Raw genomic sequence first — 26,693 nt, forward strand, 5'->3', positions numbered from 1 at the left:
AATAATGAAAGTGCCCATCGACAGATGAATAAATAAAGAATGTATGGTATATACATACAATGGAATAAATCTCAACCATAAAAGAGAATGAAAGCTTCCCATTTTCATTAACACAGATGGACCTTATGCTAAGTGAAATAAGTCAGAGAAATACAAATACAGTATGCAAAATGTGTAAAGGGAGTCCAAAGGTACAAACTTTCAGTTATAAAATAAGTCATTGTGATGTAATGCACAGCATGGTGACTATAGTTATTAACACTATATTGCATATTTGAAACTTGCTAAGAGAGTATATCTTAAAAGTTCTCATCACAAGAAAAAAAATTAATTATGTATGGTGACAAATGTTAATGAGAATTATTTTGGTGATTATTTTTCAGTAGATACAAATATGGAATCATGTTGTACACCATAAATTAATATAATGTTTTACATCAATTACACCTCAATAAAGAAAAAGACAGTGGATTTTTGATAAGAGGGAGAATAGGAAAAATCACAGATTGGGAGAGGGTAAGAAGAGAAAATGAGTAAATGGCAGTGTAGTATTCTGGATTGGATCCTGAAACATAAAAGGGATATTAGTGGAAAAGGTGAAATTTGAATAAAGTGTGTTCTTTTGTTAATACTATTATATCAGTGTTATTTTGCTTTGAAAAATGCACCATCATTATGCAAAACAGCAACATTAGGTGAAGCTAGGGGAAGGGTATACAGGAACTTCACATCTCTTAAACTTATTTCAAAAGGAAAAGTTTTTCTTTAAGTGATCATTTTCAGTATTTGGGTTATCTATAGTTTTGTGAAAGATTAAAGTTGTTAGTAAATAAACCACATGTGGAGGGAACTGTCCTGTGAAACATTCAGTAATTCTTAATTAACTTTTCCCCACCCCACACACAGAATACACAAGAGGAGTTTCGAATATGTTTCCAATATTATTGTTAAAATGAAACATTAAAAATTGAGTCAACCAGCAGACTTGACATTTCTGATGTATCTTGTATTTTTCTTGTTGTGAATTGCAAAGGAAAAAAGAAAAGAAAATCTGAAGTGGTCATATAAGTGAAATGAACTACTTTTCAGTAAAAAGCATCATTATGCTTTCCTGGGCAAAATTAATTATAAAAATAGTACTTTAGTAAAAAATAATTGACCCCCTATCATCAGGCATAGTTACACACTCATTTCTCATTAAGCATACAGAGATTGTTGCTCATATAGATGATCTCAATTATAAGGATGCATGTGGATTGTATTTCATAATATGAACAGTTATAACATAATGAAGATATTTTATATTAAAAATATAGAAATTATAAATACTATACATGTTTGGAAATATATAAAAAAATAAATTTCTGACCAATCATTTGACAGCTATAGCATGTCTAACACTTCAGGCTCCAACTGGTACTTGTTTGTTTGTGGAAAATACTGATCATCCTCATGAAAGTGGAAAAGAAGAAAATATTGATAAATTTATTTTCCTTACACAACCATCATGAAAATTAATTGAAACTCTGGTTTAGTTTTAAAAGGTGTTCAAGTAAATGTGAATAATTGATATTTGTTTTTGAATAATCATTATTTTTATTATATAATTAATACATGTACATTGAAGACTGTTTAAATAATAACTAATGTAATAATGGAAAAAATGGAAAGCTATTGGAAATTTTTTACTGTTTATTATTTCTCAGTAATTTTTTCTTTACAATGAAGAATGTTGGTGTTCACATATGTATGTATTAAAGATTGTATTTCTTTCCTTGTTTTTTAAATAAGACCCTGTATCTGATTTTCCTTCTTTTTTGGAAGATTTTGTAGTAGTTCTTTTGACACAGTTCTGTTGGAGTATATGTGTCTCCTCTGAGAAGTTTCTTATCACTTTAAATATTTTTATCTGATTGGCAGTTTTTTAAAGTTATTTTCTTTGTGTTTGTTGTTTAGAAGTATTGCCAAACTATGTCCCATGTGAATGTATTCGTATTGTTCTGCTACCTATTCATAACTTTCCTGGATAAATTCTGGAATCTTTGTTCTCATTTTATCTTGAATAGTGTATGGCATTCATTCTCTTTCTCTTCTGTGAGCTTCCTACTAGATAAATTTTATATTTTTTTATTCTATCCTCATTGTCTTTCACATTTTCCAATTCCCAAGGGATGCCAGTGCTGCTGCTCCCCAGATCATACTTTGAGGAGTAAAACTCAATATTATCTCCTATCTTACTTTTACAATTCATTGTGGAAGTTTTTAAGGCAAGGGACTATGTTTTCACCAAACCTGCACCATCTCCTGTAAACCTTATTAATGGTATTGTCATGTAAGTTAGTCTTTCACTCAAGTAGCCCATATAATCAAATTATGTTGATAATATCTTTCAAATAATTTTAATTATTTTCCTATTTTCTTAATTCCCATTAATGCTACATTGTTCGGTTCTTTATCTTTTCATGCTTCCTTAATTCAAATAGTCTCTTAAATTATCCCTATATTTTTACCCTACTCCTTCTAATTCAGATTTGTCACCACTGTGATCTTTCAAAATTACAAATATGATTTTACCAAGACTTAAAACCATCCAATATCTTCTCATTATTTAGAGGGCAAACAACAACAAAATAAGATATCCTTCTCTTGGCTTAAGCTGCCCAAATCATCTCTGTAATAACTGCTGTCAAAAAGTTAATATAATGAACAAAATGTGATTTCACCTGAATCTCCTCCCCTGTTCCAAATACAAGTGACTATCTTCAGGTTATGGTAATAGGATACAGTGATTGAGAATCACTGAAAAGTGTGGGGAAAAGCACAAGACGTTAAAGATTAAGAATTTACATTTTGGTTTGCATATATGAATATGTTTATGGAATAAATTACAGAATATCCTCATTTCTGCTGTTTACAGGGTTTATTACAGGCTTGCCACAATAAAAATCCACTTAATTATAAAACTATTTTAATGAATCATGGCTAAAGAATCTATGCAGCTGTGGATGATTTTAACATCTTATCTATAATGCAATTAATAAAGTGATAATTTACTGTCAGAGACAATCTAACTGACTGTAAGTTCAGAGCTGAGATCTAACCTGTCCATCTTCATTAAACTAATTCAGCTCAGAAAATTTCCCTTTCTGAACTAATTTCTTATTACTGTGAAAGGAATTTCATATGTTGATCCAATCTAAAAGAATGCATAGAGTTAAACTCATTATATTATTCTTCCCTAAAAACAACTTTACATTTCAATTATTTTTTATGTGTATAATTACTCTATTGGCTAATTGTACTAAAATGTTAAATCTGTCATTCCTTTGTTTTTCTTTGATACTTGGATTTACTGAAAAATAACACCAAGTGACACTTATATCAGTCCCACTGTAATTAGTATATTGAAATGGAATTTGAATACAGCCAGGAGACACAGAGACATTGTACATGTGTGGAACATTGTGCATGAAAATTAAGGAAACAATAGACATGTGGAAAATAATATGTTGCTTATCACGGAAGATAAACCAGTAGAAGAAACTATTGCTGAATGTCTCAAGCAATAGAGAGGTACAGGTGGATAGGAATTTTCTTTTTTTAAGTGTGGTTGTCTTGCCATTTTAGAGAAGATTCTGTATTGGGTCGATAGTTGAGCAAAATTTATTTTAAATTCCTTCCTAAAATAATCTAAGAAACCATGAAAGATATCAATTGCTATTAATTAGATTGTTTTTAAGCATTATTAGAGAATGGTTTTTCAGGAGGTCTCTCTCACTCAATCCCTAGCAGGTAACTTTTTCCATTTGCTACTGCCACCCTTTAGATTAATCCCTCCTAATTTCTCACTTGGAATGTTGCTATAAGCATCTTGACTGTTCTTGCCCAAGCTGAATCCATCCTTCTCACTGTTGTCATCATTGTATTTCTCAAACAGAAATCTAAGTTTGATGTTCGTGTATAATCTCTGTTACATAGAGAATAATGCCTAAGCTTCTTGATCTGGTATTTAAGCCTTCCTAATGTAAATATAGAAGAAAGTTACCATCTCCTTCAAAATTCATGATTTTGGAAGATTGCTGCCTTTTAAAATGTATTTATGTTACATATAAAGAGTTTTGTCTTATCAGAGCATATCTCTGATTTCATAATCAAAGTCAAAATTCAGTAGAAAATTGAATTTATTTAATAGAAAATTGTATCTTTTAGAAAACATTAAAGAAACCACCTATATGTTAAAAGATAGCTAATTCTGACATCTTAGAATTTTTTTCTGATTCACACATTAATACCATGAACCATCCTTGTAGTAAAGTAATAACAATATATTTGTAGCACTAGATTTAGTCAAACATTCTATTCAATCATGTCTTTCACAAGTCCTCTAAACTCTAATAAAGTGTAATTTCATATTGTATTTTTTTTCCTGTATTCTCATATCTTTCTTTAATGGGGGAAAGGAAATGAGACTATTGGGTAATTATTGATACTATATGAGAGGTACTATGCTTTGGAGCTGAATTCTACAAAATTTTTTCTTTTTTTTCTTTTTCTGCAAGGATTATAATCTATTTCATAGATGAAAAAATTGAGAATTGGAAAAGTTAATTCCAGTTCAGCTGTCAGGATATATAGTATTTGCTAACTTTGTTTTTCCCCTCCCTTCTCTTCCCTTCCCTTCAGTCATTCAGAACTTCTGAATCAAACAGAGAAATGTTTTATACCTATTTAAGAATTTGAATTTAGATGAGCTTGGTGGTATACTCATTTTCTCTCTTCTCCATCTGGTAAAAACCTATTTATTCCTCAAAATTTATTTCAAATGTTACATCTTTACAAAACCTTCCTTCATTTAATATGGTAAAAGTAATTTTTTCCCTCCTTCATTGACTTTCCCACAAAAATTACACTCATTTCTAGTGAGCACTTTAAAATGTTTAATACAAAATTTGTTTGCAACTTCTCTACTGGAAAGGACATTTCTTGAGAACAGTGCCTTTATACTAGTTTTCTTTTATTTGCTCCAATCTGCTAAAAATACTCCAGAAGTAAACAGTCAACATAGGAGTTTAAAATGAAGGCACAGTATTTTAGCTCTTGTATGACTTTTGATAAATTAGCAATATTTCAGTGATTCTTAATTTGAATGTTCATTGAAATAATCTAGGAATTTTTTTTTAAATGGAGATATCCCTCCTTTACAACTATCACCATTTAAAGCAGTCATGTTATATAGAACTATTTCAACAGGCTGTATCATATGCTGTTGACTAGGTTAAAGATGACTGCATTGGGACAAAAGCTAATAGCAGGTCCAGTCTTCTGTGGTCGTAATGCTTTTACAGTTCTATTCACCTATGTGTAAGAACACCTCAGAAGTGACTTTTGTACAGGACTTTTTGCTAAAGCATCATAGAAGCTATGTACCAGGCTATTAGCGTCTTTGTTTATATTATTGAATTATCAATATAATATATATAAAATTTCTTCATTCTTTTATATAAGAGCAGTCATTTTCTTGTGAAATCTTTCCAAATGGATTCTGAATTTTCTAACTTAGTAAACAAAATTATATTTGGTGATGCATTGAGTATTTTTAACCTCATTTTAAGGTTAATATAAATGATCGTGTGCTGCTTTTTTTAAGCAGGTTTTCTGCCCTTATTTTCAGTCCATCCTAGAAAGTCTTTTCAAGCCTTGAGGGCTCAAGTGCCGACTTTACCTAATCTTTGAAACTTGTTTACTGTTATTGATAATGGCATCGGGATTTATATGCTTTTTTGGAGAGCAGATGGGGTTCACAAATCACCTTTAGTTTCCTTCAGTAATAGGCAAAACTTTACTGCTTTTTCTCTCTTGACATCAACAATTGGCTGATGCCAATATTCTATTGCCTCCTTTTAAATTAAACTCTGTATTTTGTGCTGCCATGTGGAACCACTTTAGCAAAAAAGAGAGGCTGTGTGAGATGCTGGTCAAGACCTCCATTTGATGAAAAAGTTGGAGGATGGTTTGAATATGGATGAAAGAAATTGTTTGCTTTGGTGAGGTTTCTTACCAAATAAATACAGAACAACTTAAAAACAGGAAGAAAAATCTTCATAACGCTACTTTTATTTTATTTTTTCCCCAAGTACTAAAAAGCAAGAAAAATATTGGCAGCCTGAGCAGTATTTTAATGTGGTTTTACATGCTGCATTATGACATATTACCTTTCTGGGATCAGATATTTCAAAGGGCTGTAATGATTCGAAATTGTAATCAGGTGTTCAGAGTCAGTTTCCTTAGGATTTTAGCCCGATAAAAGCAAATTCACTGGAACATGCTAGAAAAATAATATATTTTTTAAAGGACTTCACTTTTTTTCTCTCTCTCTCTCTCTATTTTTCAAAGCGATGTTGCTACGACCACATGCACACAGTAGGGGGGTGGTGGTGCTGGTTAATCTTTCAAGTTAGAAGAAAAGAGAAATATACAATTGAACAGTTGTTATGGAATTTAAAACATTTTATGTCCAGAAGTGAGACTAGATTATTCTCATCTCATTTAGTTGAATACTGTGCTTAAAAGTATTATTTTAAACTAATAAAAGTACAGTTTTAAAATAACTTATATGTGTGTATATATCTACACACACACACACACACACACACACACACACACACACACACACACACACACATGTATATACAGCCAGAATTAAAATCTTCATTTTACATGGGAGCATATCACAGTTAATGCCTGAGTTGGGGCCTTGTTCACCTAAATGACTGGTTGGATCCAGAACCCCAACTTCACTGCTTGTACAACAGAGCGCTAGAGAAGCTCAATGTGATGAGAAGGTGATAGGTGAGGGTGCACAGGGCTCATTTGGTGCCTGTAACTCTACACAATGAAGGGAAAGGAGACAAAATGCCAGAGGAAGAAAGGCAAAGCATCAGAAACTAGTTAGGCAGGAAGTATCAGGAAAGCCCAACCTAGAGAACAGGGCCCTGACCTGCAGGCTCTTCAAGACATAATTTAGGGAGTTTTAGGGAAACAGGCTACAGCAAGTTCAGAACCCACCCTATTAATTAACAGAAATAGCAACAATAAATGTGATGATAGTAATTATGACTACTATTAAGAGAGGATCAAGGGACTCTACATGATATTTACATTTAATCCTCAAACTGTTTTTGTGAGATAGGCATGACTAACAGATAAAGGAACTGAGGCTCCCAGAGGTTAAATATACTGTCCGACTACACAGCTTTGTCATCAGCTAAACTGGTGTTTCACTGTATTTCATTATGTCCCTGAGAAGTGAGAGATAGAAAAATGCCAAGAATATTGTTAACTGTATTAGATCACGAACTGGGGATTGAATTTCAGAAACTAAAGCTTAGATTTCCAGCAAAGGAAAATATATAGGTCCTCTGCCTAGAGTCAGATGATATTCCAAGTGTTGTTCTTCAGGCATCGCTTAAAATGCAAATAATAACTAGTGGTTTTGGTATTAAGGCTGGTCCATAAAGGTATATGCAGTCTGTAATGTAAAAGAAAATTTGTACTGTTAATTTAACTCAGTAATGCCAGTGTTTTTCAAAATAATTTTTAGCAGGGCAACTTATATTTTTAATTTGTGAAATAATAAATATACATTTAGTTTCCCTATTCTCTGAGCAGTTCCATTCCTGTCACCCTCCCCACAGCCCATGGATACTGTAGGCCTTCTATTGTTGAAATCAATGAAAAATACGGAAATACCATTTATAACTTAATATCTATGGGGACAAAACTCAGGTTTACTCTTGGCCTTGTCAACGTATTCTCTTGCCTTCTGTCATGTATTTCCTGAGTTCTCCTTTCTTTCTTTTCAACACAAACAGGACTTGGGATTGTAGCTATGCTCTGATAGGGGCATGGTAATAATTTTGAGCATATTTTACAGGATTTCAAAGGCATTCCCAGCACTATTTTTTGAGAAAAAGAAATTAAATTAAAATATTTAGCAATGAATTTCTTACTCAAAACATTTTCTCTTTTTAAAATAGATCTTTATTAGAGTATAATTGCTTCACAATACTGTGTTAGTTTCTGTTGTACAACAAAGTGAATCAGCCATATGCATACATATATCCCAATATCCTCTTCCTCTTGAGCCTCCCTCGCATCCTCCTTATCCCACTCCTCTAGGTCATCGCAAAACACCTGGCTGATCTCCCTGGTGTATGCTGCTGCTTCACACTAGCTATCTATTTTACATTCGGTAGTGTATATATGTTGATGCTACTCTCACTTGGCCCCAGCTTCCCCCTCCCCACCCCGTGTCCTCAAGTCCGTTCTCTATGTCTACAGCTTTCTTTCTTCCCTGCAACTAGGTTCATCAGTATTATTTTAGATTCCATATATATGCGTTAGCATACAGTATTTGTTTTTCACTTTCTGACCTACTTCACTCTATATGACAGACTCTCTAGGTCCATCCACCTCACTACAAATAACTCAACTACATTTCTTTTTATGGATGAGTAATATTCCATTGTATATATGTGCCACATCTTCTTTATCCATTCATCCGATGATGGGCATTTAGGTTGTTTCCATCTCCGGGCTATTATAAGTAGAGCTGTAATGAACATTGTGGAATATGTCTCTTTTTGAATTATGGTTTTCTCAGGGTATATGCCCAGTAGTGGGATTGCTGGGTCATATGGTAGTTCTATTTTTAGTTTTTTAAGGAACCTCCATACTGTTTTCCATAGTGGTTGTATCAATTTACATTCCCACCCACAGTGCAGGGGGTTTCCCTTTTCACCACACCCTTTCCAGCATTTATTGTTTCTAGATTTTTTGATAATAGCCATTCTGAACGGTGTGAGGTGATACCTCATTGTAGTTTTGATTTGCATTTCTCTAATAATTAATGATGTTGCACATCTTTTCATGTGCCTCTTGGCCATCTGTGTGTCTTCCTTGGTAAAATGTCTATTTAGGTCTGCTGCCCATTTTTTAATTGGATTGTTTGATGTTTTGATATTGAGCTCCATGGGCTGTTTGCATATTTTGGAGATTAATCCTTTGTCGTTTCATTTGCAAATATGTTCTCCCATTCTAAGGGTTGTCTTTTTGTCTTGTTTATGGTTTCCCTTGCTGTGCAAAAGCCTTTAAGTTTAATTAAGTCCCATTTGTTTATTTTTGCTTCTATTTCCGTTACTCTAGGAGGTAGGTCAAAAAAGATCTTGCTGTGCATTATGTCAAAGAGTGTTTTTCCTATGTTTTCCTCTAAGAGTTTATATTGTCTGGTCTTACATTTAGGTCTTTAATCCATTTTGAGTTTATTTTTGTGTATGATGTTAGAAAGTGTTCTAATTCCATTCTTTTACAGGTAGCTGTCCAGTTTTCCCAGCACCACTTATTGAAGAGGCTGTCTTTTCTCCACTGTATGTTCTTGCCTCCTTTATCATAAATTAGGTGACCATATGTGCGTGGGTTTATCTCTGGGCATTCTATCCTGTACCATTGATCTATATTTCTGTTTTTGTGCCAGTACAATAGTCTTGATTACTGTAGCTTTGTGGTATAGTTTGAAGTTGGGAAGCCTGATTCCTCCAACTCTGTTTTTCTTTCTCGAGATTGCTTTGGCTATTTGGGGTCTTTTGTGTTTCCATACGAATTGTAAAATTCTTTGCTCTAAATCTGTGAAGAGTGCCATTGATAGTCTGATAGGGATTGTGTTGAATCTGTAGATTGCTTTGGGTAGTTTAGTCATTTTCACAATATTGATTTTTCCAATCCAAGAACATGGTATATTTCTCCATCTGTTTATGTCATTTTTGATTTCTTTCATCAGTGTTTTATAGTTTTCTGAGTACAAGTATTTTGCCACCTTAGGTAGGTTTATTCCTAGATATTTTATTCTTTTTGTTGTGATGCTAAATGGGATTGTTTCCTTAATTTCTCTTTCTGATTTTTCATTGTTGGTATATAGGAAAGTCAGAGATTTCTGTGCATTAATTATGTATCCTGCAACCTTACCAAATTCATTGATTAGTTCTAGTAATTTTCTGGTGGCATCTTTAGGATTTTCTGTGTATAGTATCATGTCAGCTGCAAACAGTGACAGTTTACTTCTTCTTTTCTGATTTGGATTCCTTTTATTTTTTTTTCTTCTCTGATTGCCATGGCTAGGACTTCCAAAACTATGTTGAATAAGAGTGGTGAGAGTGGACATCCTGTCTTGTTCCTCATCTTAGTGGAAATGCTTTCAGTTTTTCACGATTGAGTATGGTGCTTGCTGTGGGATTGTCATATATGGCCTTTATTATGTTGAGGTAGGTTCCCTCTATGTACATTTTCTGGAGAGTTTTTATCATAAATCGGTGTTGAATTCTGTCAAAAGCTTTTTCTGCACCCATTGAGATGACCATTTGGTTTTTATTCCTTAATTTGTTAATGTGGTGTATCACATTGATTGATTTGCATATACCGAAGAATCTTTGCATCCCTGGGATAAATCCCACTTGATCATGGTGTATGATCCTTTTAATGTGTCATTGGATTCTGTTTGCTAGTATTTTGTTCAGGATTTCCGCATCTATGTTCATCAGTGATATTGTTCTATAATTTTCTTTTTTGGTGATATCTTTTTCTGGTTTCAGTATCAGGGTGATGGTGTCTTCGCAGAATGAATTTGGGAGTGTTTCTCCCTCTGGAATTTTTTGGAAGAGTTTGAGAAGGATCAGTGCTAGCTCTTCTCTAAATGTTTGATAGAATTCGCTTGTGAAGCCATCTGTTCCTGGACTTTTGTTTGTTGGAAGATTTTAAATTACAGTTTCAATTTCATTGCTTGTGATAGGTGTGTTTATATTTTCTAATTCTTCCTGGTTCATTCTTGGAAAATTGTACCTTTCCAAGAATTTGTCCATTTCTTCATGGTTGTCCATTTTCTTGGCATATAGTTGTTTGTAGTAGTCTCTTATAATCCTTTATATTTCTGCTGTGTCAGTTGTGATTTCTTCTTTTTCATTTCTAATTTTATTGATTTGAGTCCTCTCTCTCTTTTTTTTTTAATGAATCTGGCTAAAGGTTTATCAATTTTGTTTATCTTCTCAAACAACCAGCTTTTAGTTTTATTGATCTTTGTTATTGTTTCCTTCATTTCTATATCATTTATTTCTGCTCTGATCTTTATGATTTCTTCCACTGACTTTAGGTTTTCTTTGTTCTTGTTTCTCTAGTTGTTTTAAGTATAGGGTTAGATTGTTTATTTGAAATGTTTCTTGAGGTGAGACTGAATTGCTATAAACTTCCCTCTTAGAACTGCTTTTGCTGTGTCCCATATGTTTTGGGTTGTTGTGTTTTCATTGTCATTTGCTTCTATGTATTTTTTTTTTATTTCTTCTTGATTTCTTGAGTGATATCTTGGTTATTTAGTAGCACACTGTTGAGCCTCCATGTAGTTGTGTTTTTTACAGTTTTTTCTTGTAATTGATTTCCAGTCTCATAGCTTTCTGGTCAGAAAAGATGCTTGATATGATTTCAATTTTCTTAAATTTTCCAAGGCTTGATTTGTGACCCATGATGTGACCCAACCTGGAAAATGTTCCGTGTGCACTTGAGAAGAAAGTGTATTCTGCCATTTTTGGGTAGAATGTTCTATAAATATCAATTAGATCTATTTGGTCTATTGTGTTATTTAAAGCTTTGTTTCCTTATTTATTTTCTGTTTGGATGATCTGTTCATTGGTGTAAGTGGCATGTTAAAGTCCCCTATTATGTTACTGTCAATTTCTCCTTTCTGAATTATGGTTTTCTCAGGGTATATGCCCAGTAGTGGGATTGCTGGGTCGTATGGTAGTTCTATTTTTAGTTTTTTAAGGAACCTACATACTGTTCTCCATAGTGGCTGTATCAATTTACACTCCCACCGACAGTGCAGGAGTGTTCCCTTTTCACCACACCCTTTCCAGCATTTATTGTTTCTAGATTTTTTGATAATAGCTATTCTGAGCAGTGTGAGGTGATACCTCATTGTAGTTTTGATTTGCATTTCTCTAATAATTAGTGATGTTGAGCATCTTTTCATGTGCCTCTTGGCCATCTGTATGTCTTCCTTGGTGAAATGTCTATTTAGATCTTCACTAGTTGTGGGGAGATGCTAACTCGGCATCTTCCCACACTGCCATCTTGACTCCCCCCCCATTTTTCAATCATTTACCAAACATGAGTGCCCTTGTATCTGCATGTGGTTTCGTTCTGCTTGAAAGGATGGACTTAGATGGAGGAAAATACAAATTCTGTATTTTTTGACAAGGTAGAAATAGTTTGTACATCATAGGCTTGTTTTCTTGCTGCTTATTAAGAAGACTGGTTTATCCAGAGACATTTGAAAATATGTTAGGTCTCTTTCATGGTGATATAACTGATCTTAGCAGCAGGACTGATAATATCCAGTAAGTCATATAAACAATTGCTTGATTCATTCTGCTTTCATGAGACCAGGTCCTTTTTTATATGATAGTTCCTGGCATATTTTCTGTACTAATGTATCCCCTAACTTCCATCTATTTTGACATACCTGTTATACTTTAACTACTTTGACTAAAATACTCCCACATTCTTCAAATCTCCAAATTAAAATATGGTTAAAGGTGATTTCTCTATGCTTCCCTTCTCCATGTTAACAATTTCTTACATTTTTAAAGGTTTTTTTCTTTTTATTTATCTCTCCCTATATTTTCCTACTTCTTATCCCCCACAGCATACAATGATTTATGTCATTTATTTTTATAATATGAACCATATCATATATTTAGCATAATTTTAATACCAAATATTATATACTTTTTATTTAAAATTAATAGATTTTACTAGGAATATAGGTTCTTTAATTTTATTTTGTGGATGCTGTATTAACATTGTCATTTAACATTAAATCATTTCTATTCACTAATTATTCAGCTGTGTTTTCAATTTGACTTCCCACCTGTTCTTGGCTAGAATATTTAGCTATTGTTACTTTAAAAATTGTGATTTGTGTACAAATGAAATATGCTCATAGTAGCCAAATGATAACAAAACAGTTCAAGTAGGAAGAAAGAGATTCTTTAATGATTTTCTCTTTATTTTATACAATTTCCATTTTTGTGAATGCATAGGCTAGCTCACTGGTCTACTTATCATTTCTACTACTGGATAGAATTAAACCGCTTGAATATCATTATCAATGATTAAGGGAAACTTAAAAAAATGGAATAAACTGAGAAATAACATGAGCCCTCATCCTCATTCTAATTATGAAAGTTATTTTCTTTGATTCTAATGTGGTGTTTTTTTTTTATTTGAAAACTATAAGTTCTGTCTTTCATGTAATGGATGCTTACTCTGTGATTATAGAATTCCTCCCACACTCACAATATATGTGACTTGAGTTAGAAAAAGCAACTACATGTTCCCTGAGTCTGAAAACACTATCATTTGCAAGATAGTGATGTTTTATTACCAAGTGGCTGCTTACTACCTACAGAAAGTGGCAAAGAAACAAGTTATTTTGAAAAACATAATCAAGTCACATCTGGATATCAGATCTATCACGTTCCTAAACTATTATAGACACATCTACCAATTTTAAAAAGAAAAGTAAGTAGCTTTTTATTAAATATTTTTTATTTAATATATTTTCTATATAATTTCAATACCAGAGAACATACCTAAAGGATAGATGATATTCTCTTCCTCATACAGGTAAGAAAAATGAGGTTTAGTTAGTCTGACTGCAAAACAGAGACTATATACAAGTCTAGGTCTGTATAACACAAAAATGCAAATATTTTCCTCATGACAAGCTCAGATTAGAAGAATTAATGGTTTACACTTTTCTAAAATAAAGCAGCGACTACAGTGTTTAAAACCTAATGAATCACTTTAATATGGATGAATGCATACAGGAAAAAATTCTATAATCCAAACATCTAAATATCCCGAAGTTGCAGTTGCCATAGTTTCAAATTGCGTACTGTGAAATCAGGTATGCAAAATGAGTATTTTGTTATTTTTTTTCCATAAAAAATCCTAATTTCTCTTAAAAACCCCATCCTGCCCATGTATCAGAAACTTTCCCTTGATTGCATCAAAATTACAGGAAGATTAATGTTGAGTCAAGTGAGAGAAGGTTTCATATGCTGCTGACATCATTCAAATGCACTAGTATTGATGGAGATGTACGTTGTCATGTCTGAATTTCATCTTTTGGGTTTAACTATTCCTTTTGGCTCTACCTCAACCAGCCTTAGCTACCCTAGAACCAACAGAAATTCTATGATACAACCCCGTGTTGCTGTATAAGGCCTTTATCTACTTGGGTAAGTGGAAATTACTTCTCTTTTATCTCCTGTGTTTTAATAGAATTTTGTAAGATCATTCCCAAAACTTCTTTCCAGACATACTATGCAGTAATTTCTGCCCTTTTTTTTTTTTTTTAACCAATATTCTGAGTCTTCATGGAATGGGGGCACATGTTTCTTATGTTCTTTGATCCTCCAAATTTATCTGATTTGATCTGAAATTTCTTTTTGTTAGTTTATTAGTTTTTGCTTTCCCTTTTCATGCTCAAGTTTCAGCTTTCCCACCCCTCCATCTCTTTAAAACTGGCAAATTTTCTAGTCTTAGTAAGAAACTTGTCGTTACTCACAGGGATTGTTTTGTATACTGAGTCTTCATAATGCCAAACCATTTTAGACTCATAAATGTTCTTTGCTTCTACTTTATCACCGCTTTCCTAAGGTAACAAGCATAGGAAGCTTTGTTCACTGAATACTGGAAGTATCAATTGTACAAAGAAATATGAGTTTGAAAGAGAAATATGTTTACTATTTTAAAATACTATCTTCCATGACAGGGAATAGGGAAAAACAAAAACAGAAAACACTGGGTGTGAACACAGAAAGTGTAGATCTCCTATACCATTAAAATATGCAAACTTGCAAAACAATAATCCTTAAATTTCTTCAACTCTGAAATAAACATAATTGTTTCTTTGCTCTGTCCATCTTATACATTTATTATTCTCTTTTTTCTAAGGTACTTCTTCCCTACAGAGTACTTATTAAAACTATAATCATTTTACATATTTTTCTACCACTTTTTGTATTCTTCCCACTCCAGTCTAAGTTTCATGAGGGTAGGAAGTTAATTTGTCTTCTTCATTACTGTGACCCCTGTGTCTAAGAAAATGCCTAGGAAAGTGATCAGAAGTAGTTTTGCAATGCAAGAATAGTACTTTTTTTCCTCATATATGTGATCTTAAAAGTCAGAGGAATATATATCTTCTATGGATATTTCATCCAATTGCTTGTTCTCGTTGTTTTCCTTTTGCCATTCTATGTCTACTGGCTACCCTTCTCCAGAATGCTCTAGCCACCAGGACTTTAGCAATATGGATACATCAACAGATTCTTTGGTTACCTGGCTTCTGAGTGGGTTAGCCAGTGGGAAGCTTCACAAGCAATTTGAAGTTGTATAAAGGGTGGAGTCAGTGTTTTAATTCTGTGAGCTCCCTTTTGGTCATATTGTTGGGGTTTGGCTTCATCCGTCAGTCAATGACCACTATTTCTTTTAGGTGGCTTATTCCACAGAGCCACCTTTTCCAGATTCTGGTGATCTCTGATTCTCCTTTGATTTCTTGGGTCTAGGATAGAAACTCCTTCTGTAGTGAACCCTAAGCGTCTATGTTATCCTTTGTAATTTTTACCTTTATCTTTGAAAATAAACCCTTTACTGAACTCCCTTCAAGTTAACCAATTTGCATGTACCATTTATTTCCTGAAAGATCTTAAGTATGTTACTGAATCTCAGTTTTATCATCTAGTAAGTACAAAACTTAGTTTAGATAGTCTGAAGACACTTACTGCTCAGAATTCTCTTTGATTCTTGTGATGAGTACTTTCTAACTCAAGAGGTACAGAAGGTGTCAACCAACTCAGGAACACATAGATATAAACCAGAGAAAAATTGGGTTCCAATACTAGTTTATAAAATATAAAAATAATGAAAGCTCTATTCTCATCATTCATTAATTCCCAAAATAGTAAGGCAGAAGCAAGGCTAGGAGCAAAACTTGTCAAATGATTAGTCGTACTGAATCTACAAATTATTCAAGATAAATGAGAACTACCTGGGGGTTAATCAGAGTCACTCACTGGAGTATTATTTGAATGGCCAATTAATTTTATTATTATATTTATCCACTAGCTATTTCATATCAGTATTAGTACCAGGAAGAAATTTAGTTGTTCATAACTCTCAAATAACCTTTCATAATTTGGTGCTCTGAGGTTTCCTTGCTGCTCAAATAATTTTCTAATTTAATTTCCATGTGTCATCTAAATAAATTATCTGTGGACTCAAATGTGTATGTATTTCAAAGACACAGAAAAAAACGTATTCTATATATTAAAAAAATAAATTTCCATGAACTTAACAGTTTTAAGAGATGTTTTATTAGCAATATTAAAATCATTATGTCTGCAAACTTTTTTTTAGTATCAAAAATAAAAGGGGAAAATTTTAAAGGACATTCTGTAAATAATTAGCTCTTTAAATATTTAGTAAAAATACAGAAGTTTAAACTGGATAGAAGTGTTTGCCCTGTAAGGCAGGGTTCTTAATATCTTCCTGCCTTATTTATCATGTGTGAGAAAAATAATAGTTCATGTATCATAAGTTTCTTCCAAGGATTGGTTGTAATGATACATATACAATACCTGGCATGTAGTAAATACTCTTTAAATATTAGCTGTTACTAATGCCTGTGTTATTTATATAGTTTTTCAACATGTTCTAATGTCTCTAGAAGAATATATTGTTTTTGTAAGAAGAAACAACAACAAATTTAGGAACTAGTCTAAATATTGATATTCTTTATATAATAATATATTCTATAATATATTCAATAATATATTCTATATCAATATCTTGATATTCTTTAATTCAAAGTGACACTGAAAATTGAGATATTTTGGAATCTGCTTTAGACCAATTAGATCTATCCCTTTTTCCTGAAAAGACAAAAACATTGAATCACCCTCATTCATATAGTTTTATGCATGTGAAATTTTTGAGAAATATACTCTATAGTTTGGAACGAAAGAACTGAGAAATATATCATGTATGCTACACTTCATCCTCAAGTCTTAAAATACAACAAACTCATAAACATTAGAAAAGTGGTAATTACAAAACCAAGATCACTCAATCATCACATGGTTAAAGTCTTCTTGAGCCAGTTTAATGCTTGAATACACTATTCATATTTCAATAACTTTTTTCTCTATAGGTATCTTCATTCTGTTTCAGAACTGGTAATATCAGTTATATATCTTAATCTTCATTGATTTATTCAACATATATGAGGGCACAGCTGAAGGCCTACCATAGAGGCAATATTTTACAAGGATGAAATACCTATAAAACACTTGGTTAGTGACATTCCATGTTGTTGGGCTCATGCATGGCCTCCACTTCTGTCACAAGGCCACTTGATTCCTATGCCCACGATGCCAGCACTACAGTTGCAGATTAGTAAGGCTGGCTGACCTTAGGGTGATCTAGTTACTGGCAACATTTAATGTCCATCTTGCCAGCAACAGAGACTAACTCTGTGTCCCCATTATGGCACCATTTCTAGGATACCAACTTGCCAATTGGTGATGATTTTTATAGACTCTTTTCATACTGGAAGGCCATTACCTTTAACTTCTGTCAACGAGATGGCAGAAGTAATTGTAGAGCACATAATTTGGGTCTCTTTTAAGCTGTAGCTACTCAGCATAAGTTTATATACCATAAATGTCATCCAGCTGTTAAAATTAATAGTTATACAAATTCATATGGATTGAGTAAGAAAGTTTTCACAAATCTAGTAGGTTGTTCTCATAGGAATATGTGTTTGATCCACCAGTGTGAACTCCTACATAACCTTGCATCAGACCAAGAGATGCACTTAACTCAAATGAGGTATGGGAGTGGACCCATGACCATGAGATGGGCTGATCATATCCCTTACCATACCATTCAGTAGCTGCTCTATTAACAGAGAGTTGGAACTGCCTGCCAAAAGCACAGCTGAACTATTACCATAGAGGCAGTATTCTTCAAGGGCAGAAAACCATCCTCCAGGAAGCAGTGTATAATTGAATCAAATACATTTATATTATGTTCTTTCCTAAGTATGAATAAAACATAGATCCAAGTACTAAGGGGTAGAAGTAGGAGTGGAACTATTTGCCATCACTCTTAATGAATCATCATTTTGCTACCCTTCCCACAACCCTGGACTCTGCAGAATTAGAGCTTCTGGTCCCCAAAGGAGTCATACTTTTGCCAGGGTACATAGCAAGAATTCCATTAATTTATAAGGTATGGCTGTTACCTGGGCACTTTGGACTCTTTATATACAGGGACTGACCAGCCATCAGGAGGCTGCTGTTACACAGTAGAAACAGACAGGAACGTGTGTGGATTCCTGATGTTTTACTTGGATGCATCTGAGTACTCCCTTGACTAAATGTGACTGTAAGTGAAGACGTTTAGCAAACACAATCATAGAAGTGCATAATAACATAGAACTCAACTCCTCAGGTATGTCAGAGGTGGGTCATTAGAAAAGCCACTTGGGCCAGTGGTAGCTGGGGGCAATAGAATTTAGAATGAATACTGGAGAAGTTGAATGATGAAGACTAACTGTGGCCCTGGAACTATTACAGGGGTGAAGAGTACAGTTTTTCTCACTAACATTCCTCTTTTCATCTTCTTCTCAGAATAAAAGAGATACCAGAATCTTGGAGGAGGTAGCCCCAAGTTTGGAGAGGTAGATATACAAGCAAATTGATATTTGGTAGACACAGAGGTTTGCTAAATTCCCAGTTCAAAGAGTCATTTGCTGTCTAGCTATAGGAAGCCTCCTTCAGGACTGCTTCAAGGCAGAGGTGGAGTAGTTCGCATTCTTCGAACAAGGAGGTCACAAATGTCTGGCATTTTAGACCAGGTTAGACCACTGTGAAAAGGCATATGTTTTTTTAATCCAGGGCAGCTCACTAGGTTGTGTGAGGCTTTGTTAGACTTTCATTGCACTTTGACTTCTCCCTCTGTTCTGTCTTGATCCCCCTTCCTTTTGGAGGTATTAATCTCTAAATAAATTTCTACCTCTACAACCTCTGTCTCATAAGTGTTTTGGGAGGATCTAATTTCTATCTAAATACCTCTTAAATTTTTAATTCAGAATTGTGATGTTTGTCACAGGAATCAAAACTAACATGTTTGTTTGAATTAAAAAATAGAGTCAGGATGCTTCTAAAAGAAAGTAAGTTTGATTTTGGTGATTGATTTAATGATGAGAAAAATGTTCCCATAAATTGTAGGAGCTAGATCTGTACTATCAAAATTTTATTTAAAAATATATTTAAAACATGTTGCGTAACAAAATTTCACTGATATCTATTATTTTTTTTAATAGAAGTATAGTTGATTTACAATGTGTTAATTTCAGGTGTACAACAAAGTGATTCAATTATACATACATATATCTATTTTTTTCAGATTCTTTCCCTTTACAGGTTATTACAAAATATTGAGTATAGTTTCCTGTGCTATACAGTAGGTCCTTGTTGGTTATCTATTTTATATATAGTAGTGTGTATCTCTTAATCCCAAATTCCTAATTTATCTCCCTTCCCCCTGCTTTTCCCTTTGGCAACCATAAGTTTGTTTTCTATGTGGGTGGGTCATAGCTTTGTATATAAGTTAATTTGCATCATCTTTTTTTTTTTTTTTTTAACATTCCACACGTAAGTGATATCATATATTTATCTTTCTCTGTCTGGCTTACTTGACTTAGTATGATAATCTCTAGGTCCATCCATTTTCCTGCAAATGGCATTATTTCATTCTTTTTTATGGCTGAGAAATGTTCCATTGTATAAATATACCATATCTTCTTTATCCATTCTTCTTTTGATGCACATTTAGGTTGCTTCCATGTCTTGGCTATTGTAATAGTGCTACAGTGAACATTGGGGTGTATGTATGTTTTCTAATTATGGTTTTCTCTGGATCTATGCCCAGCAGTGGGATTGCTGGATCATATGGTAGCTCTATTTTTAGTTTTTTAAGGAACCTCCATACTGTTCTCCATAGTGGCTGTACCTTCTTTTTTTAAAAATAAATTTATTTATTTATATTTTTGGCTGCATTGGGTCTTCATTGCTGCATGCAGGCTTTCTCTCTTTGTGATGAGTGAGGGCTACTCTTCATTGTGATGAGCAGGCTTCTCATTGCAGTGGCTTCTCGTTGCAGAGCACAGGCTCTAGGCACGTGGGCTTCAGTAGTTGTGGCACACAGGCTCAGTAGTTGTGGTGCACGGGCTTAGTTGCTCCATGGCATGTGGGATCTTCCCAGACCAGGGCTTGAACCCGTGTCCCCTGCCTTGGCAGGCGGATTCTTAACCACTGCACCACCAAGGAAGTCCTTGGCTGTACCAATTTATGTTCCCATCAACAGTGTAGGAGGGTTACTCTTCCTCCACACCCTCTCCAGCACTTATTACTTGTAGACATTTTGATGATGGCCATTCTGACTGGTGTGAGGTGATTCCTTATTGTAGTTTTGATTTGCATTTCTCTAATAATTAGTGATGTCGAGCATCTTTTCATGTGCCTTTTGGCCATCTGTATTTTTCTGTTAGGAAGTGTTCTAATTTCATTCTTTCACATGTAGCTCTCTAGTTTTCCCAGCACCATTTATTGAAGAGACTGTCTTTTCTTAATTGTATATTCTTGCCTACTTTGTCATAGATTAATTGACCATAGGTGTGTGGGTTTATCTCTGGGCTTTCTATCTTGTTCCACTGATCTATATTTCTGTTTGTGTGCCAGTACCATACTGTTTTGGTTACTGTAACTTTGTAGTATAAAGTCAGGAAGTGTGATTCCTCCAGCTTTGTTTTTCTTTCTCAAGATGGTTTTGCATATTTGGGGTCTTCTGTGTTTCCATACAAATTAAAAAAAAAATTTTGTTCTAGTTCTGTGAAAAATGCCTTTGGTAATTTGATAGGAATTGCATTGATTCTTCAGATTGCCTTGGGTAGTATTGTCATTTTGACAGTAGTGATTCTTCCAATCCAAGAACACGATATATCTTTCCATCTGTCTGTGTCATCTTCAATTTCTTTCATCAGTGTCTTGTAGTTTTCATAGTACAGGTCTTTTGCCTCCTTAGGTGGGTTTATTCCTAGGTATTTTATTCTTTTTGATGAGATGCTAAGTGGGATCATTTCCTTAATTTCTCTTTCTGATCTTTCACTGTGTATAGAAATGCAACAGGTTTATGTGTATTAATTTTGTATCCTGAGACTTTACTGAGTACATTGATGAGTTCTAGAAATTTTCTGGTAGCATTTTTAGGGTTTTCTCTTTATAGTATTATGTTATCTGCAAACAGTGACAGTTTTACTTCTTCCTTTCCAATTTGGATTCTTTTTATTTATTTTTCTTTTCTGATTGCTGTGGCTAGGACTTCCAAAACTACGTTGACTAAAAGTGGCAAGAATAGACATCCTTAGAGGAAATGCTTTCAGCTTTTCACTATTGAGTAGACGTTAATAGTGGGTTTATCATATATGGCCTTTATTATGTTGATGTATGTTCCCTTTTTACCCACTTTCTAGAGAGTTTTTATCATAAATGGTATTGAATTTTATCAAAAACTTTTTCTGCACCTATTGAGATGATCATATGATTTTTATTCTTCAATTTGTTAATGTGGTGTATCACAATGAATGATTTTCAGATGTTGAAAAATACTTGCATCCCTGGGATAAATCCCACTTGATCATGGTGTATGACCCTTTTAATGTATTGTTGGATTCGGCTTGCTAGCATTTTGTTGAGGATTTTTGCATCTATGTTCATCATCAAGAAAAAAGAAAAGGAGAGGGCCCAAATTAATAAATTTAGAAATGAAAAATGAGAAGTTACAAGTGAAACCACAGAAATACACAGGACCATAAGAGATTACTATAAGCAACAATATGCCAATAAAATGGACAACCACGAAGAAATGGACAAGTTCTTGGAAAGGTACAATTTTCCAAGACTGAACCAGGAAGGAATAGAAAATATGAACAGACCAGTTACAAGTACTAAAGTTGAATCTTTGGTTAATAAACTCCCAATAAACAAAAGTCCAGGACCAAATGTCTTCACAGGCGAATTCTACCAAACATCTAGAGAAGAGTTAACATTTATCTTTCTGAAACTATTTCAAAAAGTTGCAGAGGAATGAATAATTTCTGAACTCATTCTCTGAGGCCACCATCACCCTGATACCACAACCAGACAAGGATACCACAAAAAAAGAAAATTACAGTCCAATATCACTGATGAACATAGATGTGATAATCCTTAACAAAGTTCTATTATTTACTTAAACAGGTTTTCTCAAAAATTACCTTTATAAAAATAAAATATTAAGTTATGTAAATTGGTGATAAAAATTGTGTACTTCTACCTTTAAATTATATTCACCAATACACATTTAAATTCATGTTTTAAAATCACTTCAATCTCTAGAACAGATACATTTCAATACAATTTTATATTTTTGTTTAGTAAATATTTATAAGTACTTATATTTATGCTGTCTTGACCAAGTGTATACTACTATTGCTTTTATTACAAATTAAATTTTTACAAAATAACAAACCTACTAAAAAAATCAATTAATTTGGATTAATTCATAATAAGTCATAACACATAATGGCAGATTTTCTTTTTCCATTGGTGGTCACTATTTCACAGGAAGAAGAAAAACCAGCTGAAGTCCAAGGAGTCAAGTTGAATTCAATTTAGATTTTTAATAAAGAGAAAATAAACATATCATGCATCTACCTTTAAAATTAACATCCAAGTGCGTGAAGATCTCAATAAAAAATGCAAGAACTTTATCAAATTTCTACAGTAATTATACAAGTGTGGAGGGGGATGAAAAAAATGAAAATGCAGGACAGATATACTTGTTTTCTAAAATTCTAGATATAAAAAACAGGATTAAATTTGTATTACTTCTCTTTAAAAATACTTTATTTTTACAATTAAAAATGTTTCTCCTAAGTTTTGAAAATCTAATCAATTTAAATATTTTATTTTAAGCAAAATAGAAAATAAAAACATTTGATTTCAGAAAGTATCCACCTTATTTTTAGGAAAAAAATAGTATAATGGAATAATTCTTACATTCCTTTTTAGTATTATAACTAGAAGCAGTTTCTATATTGACAACTGTGGGCATGAATCTAATCTCTGTTTCAGTCTGAAAGGATAAAACATGGATAATTCTGGCATTTGTAGGTAAATTCATTATTTTTCTCTCTGAGGGGAGCTAAATATATGCAAAATTTTAACAGAAATGTGATAAAAAATGATGTGAATAGTTGTTGAAGGGAAACTGAATGAGGGCATAATAAGAGACTATTGGGACAATGGAGCTGAATGAAATTATGCCCCAGTGAGAAGTCTGGCCTGTGTTTCAGAGTTCACATAAATTACTTGAGCAGAGTGAAACATGAACAAAATAATGCTGTATGAATTACATTAGTAAATGCTAAGGGGGAATTCAGGAGAAATATGATTTTAGCTGGGTTAATTAGGTGAGAATTCTGAGGGTGGATGGGTTTCTAGAACAATTTTATAGTAGAATGGAAAAAAAATCAGAGGATTAAAAACTAAAGTGGGTTATTTCTGTCAGTTCCTTGAAGAAAGGGCAAAGAAGTGAAAGGTCCTTAGTGCTGAAACCATCATAACAATTTTAAGCTATATACTACCAAATATAATTTCTTTTCCTCATGTTAAACAATGCTAGAAACTGGTGTGATTTTCTTATCCCATACTAAAAATGTACTGAGAACAGGCAAATATGTCTTAGATTCTTGCATTAGGAGATAGTTGTTCCTGTAACATAAGACAATGAACCAGCTAAACTAAACTAGTTATTTATCAAAATTAACAGATTGCTCACCAAGATTTCTTCAAGACCTATACCTCACTGTGTACACCAGTGTAAAATTATTATGCCTTAGACTATGCCCAGTCTCAACATGCTCTCTCTTTTGTAAATTTCACCATAAATATCATGCAGTCTTAGGCATTCCCAAGGTGGTACTCTTTGTTACATCCATAGGTTTAGTAGATTCAGTTTTGCTTGTTCAACAGGTTTTTCTGGAGCCGTTTTGGGGAATAGACAGCTGGTAACTTGAGGCTAGGCAAATTATCTTATTAATAATTTTGTTGACAAAACTACTATAATGTAAAAACAAAAACAATAATAAAAGGAAAAAATAAAAAAGAAAACCAAAGAATTTTCCATATGATGTTTCTGGTTACTTAATAGTTTAACAAGGGACGAAAATTTGCTTGAGGCTACAAATAACTGAGGAACAAATGGTTTTGTTTCATATATGCAGCACCTACTATGGAAAATGAGGTAAATTAGAAGAGAACAAAGAAAGAGCATGAAACAATGAAAGGAAAAACATTGTATTAACCTTATAGATATGGTACCTATAATTGACAGACTTCTAAGACTGTTTCCATGTTTTGTGCTCCTAGTATGTAAACACACAAAGATATATATTGTTTAAAAGACAGTATATATTAATATTTACCTTCTGCAATGATAGACAAGAAAAGACTCTGTCAGAAAGTTACATTTTTGGTGTAACAAAAAGAACCAATCACTGAGTGGTAGTATGTACTACTTCTAGGTGTTGCTTATAGTTCCAAGAATTTTGATTATCTTAATCATTTATATGTAAAAGTAAACGCCTTAATCAGAAAGAATTAGTATTATAATCCTAATGATAATTACCCAAGTTGACTCACAACAAATACTCCTTAAATTTTATATTTCTACATTTTCAAATGGCTGACATTTTACCTTTTGTTTTTCACATATTAAAGTTTAATAAGACAATTTGCTCTATACTGAATGCAGGAGAAACAATAGTAGCCAAGCCAAATTGAACTGTAAAATGAATGCTAGCACAAGGCAAGAAGACCAATGAGAACCGGGTACCATCCTGTTTTATTCTCCTCTAAGGAACAGAAACTAATTAATTCCTACTTTACCACTCCATTAGTTAGGGTACTCAGATAATTCTCTCTGGGTCCACTTCCGTCCATATGACTTTATGATTCTGTTCATATACAAAATTGAGTCTCTTCAGTTCAAATTCCTATGTTCAAGCATCTGATTTGTTTAAGTATTGTATATCTTGGGAAAATTCATTAGAACTCATAAACTACTAGTCAGTCTATAGATGCTTGATGCTGAAGATAGAGTAAAACAAAACAAAACAAAATAAAAAAACAAAATTTACCCCTGAGAATTCAGTGTCAAAAGCCCATGTCATGGAAAAATACTATCCAGTTTGGATATGCTCTTAAAAATCTTTTCTTGAGTGATCATAAGTTTTTAGTGCTCACAGACAACATGCAAAAAGTTAATATAAATGTTTTGTGAATAAAACAGCTTAAATTCAGGACTCAAGAATTTCCATAAATAACATTCTAATAAATAAAAATGTACCTATTGAGAACAGCAGGAACAACATACATCCCAATGGGATCCATAAATATAATTATCATGGGGTATAGGGCCCACTAAGGATAGAAGAACCCTGAGGGAATAAATCCTCAGAATAACAGTAAACCCTAAATAGATCAGTCCTCTCAGGGAGCTGAATACCTGGTTCAAATCTGTTCAACCTCTGACTGGATTAAAGTTCTCTAAGATCACTACTGCACACAGCCTAGGCGATAGACATATACAAAAGTGAATCTTTTTGGAAAAACAATATCATGTGGATATTATGCCTGCTTCATTTGTTGCATGGATAAGGAGATAAAAGAAGTGTACTGTTTAGGTTTTGGGTTTCCTGGTGAAATGAAGATTCTGTACCTGTTATAAATCTTGCCTTGTGTCCATCCATAAAGCTATGTAAATGTAGTATTAGATCAAAACAAATTGTGTCGGATGGCAGTAAAAACCTCAAACTAGGATCGTGCTGCTGTTTATATAGCATATTAGAGGTGAAGCTAGGAATAATGATAGATGTGAAAAAAAATAGTGGAACACAGCATAAGGGAAAAAAAGAGAAGGAAAATCTGAAAGGCATGAGATATCAAAAATACAAAGAGAGGGTCCAATATTTACCTAAATGAAGTTCCAAAAGAAAATAAAGAGAAAAATACTATTATGGCTTATATATTCAGCTGGATGTTAGGCACACGGTATTCATCTTTGTTAATTTTTAAAATGTGTATTTCACTTATGCATGTATGTAGCTATACAATAGTTAAAACTAATAATTAAAATTTAAGATCCTTTCCCTCTAGTGAGTAACACAATTTGGATACAGGTTGTTAAACTTTATAATTTTTTTCACCATAATTTTGAGAATATATATCATCCTGGCAGAAAAAAAATGCATACTTCTTATACCCAACATTTTGAATATAATTTAGGGAGTTGTGTGTTCTAAACTCATGAGACAATGCAGCAGTATATATAAAAAGGAACTATTGGTTTTAACTAGGGGTGTTGGAGGAGTCTGAAAACTTGAGATGAGCATTCATTGTCATGGCAGGCTCTTTTTTTTT

This window comes from Lipotes vexillifer, unplaced genomic scaffold, assembly GCF_000442215.2.
Source record: "Lipotes vexillifer unplaced genomic scaffold, Lipotes_vexillifer_v1.1 scaffold440, whole genome shotgun sequence".
Taxonomy (NCBI): Eukaryota; Metazoa; Chordata; class Mammalia; order Artiodactyla; family Lipotidae; genus Lipotes; species Lipotes vexillifer.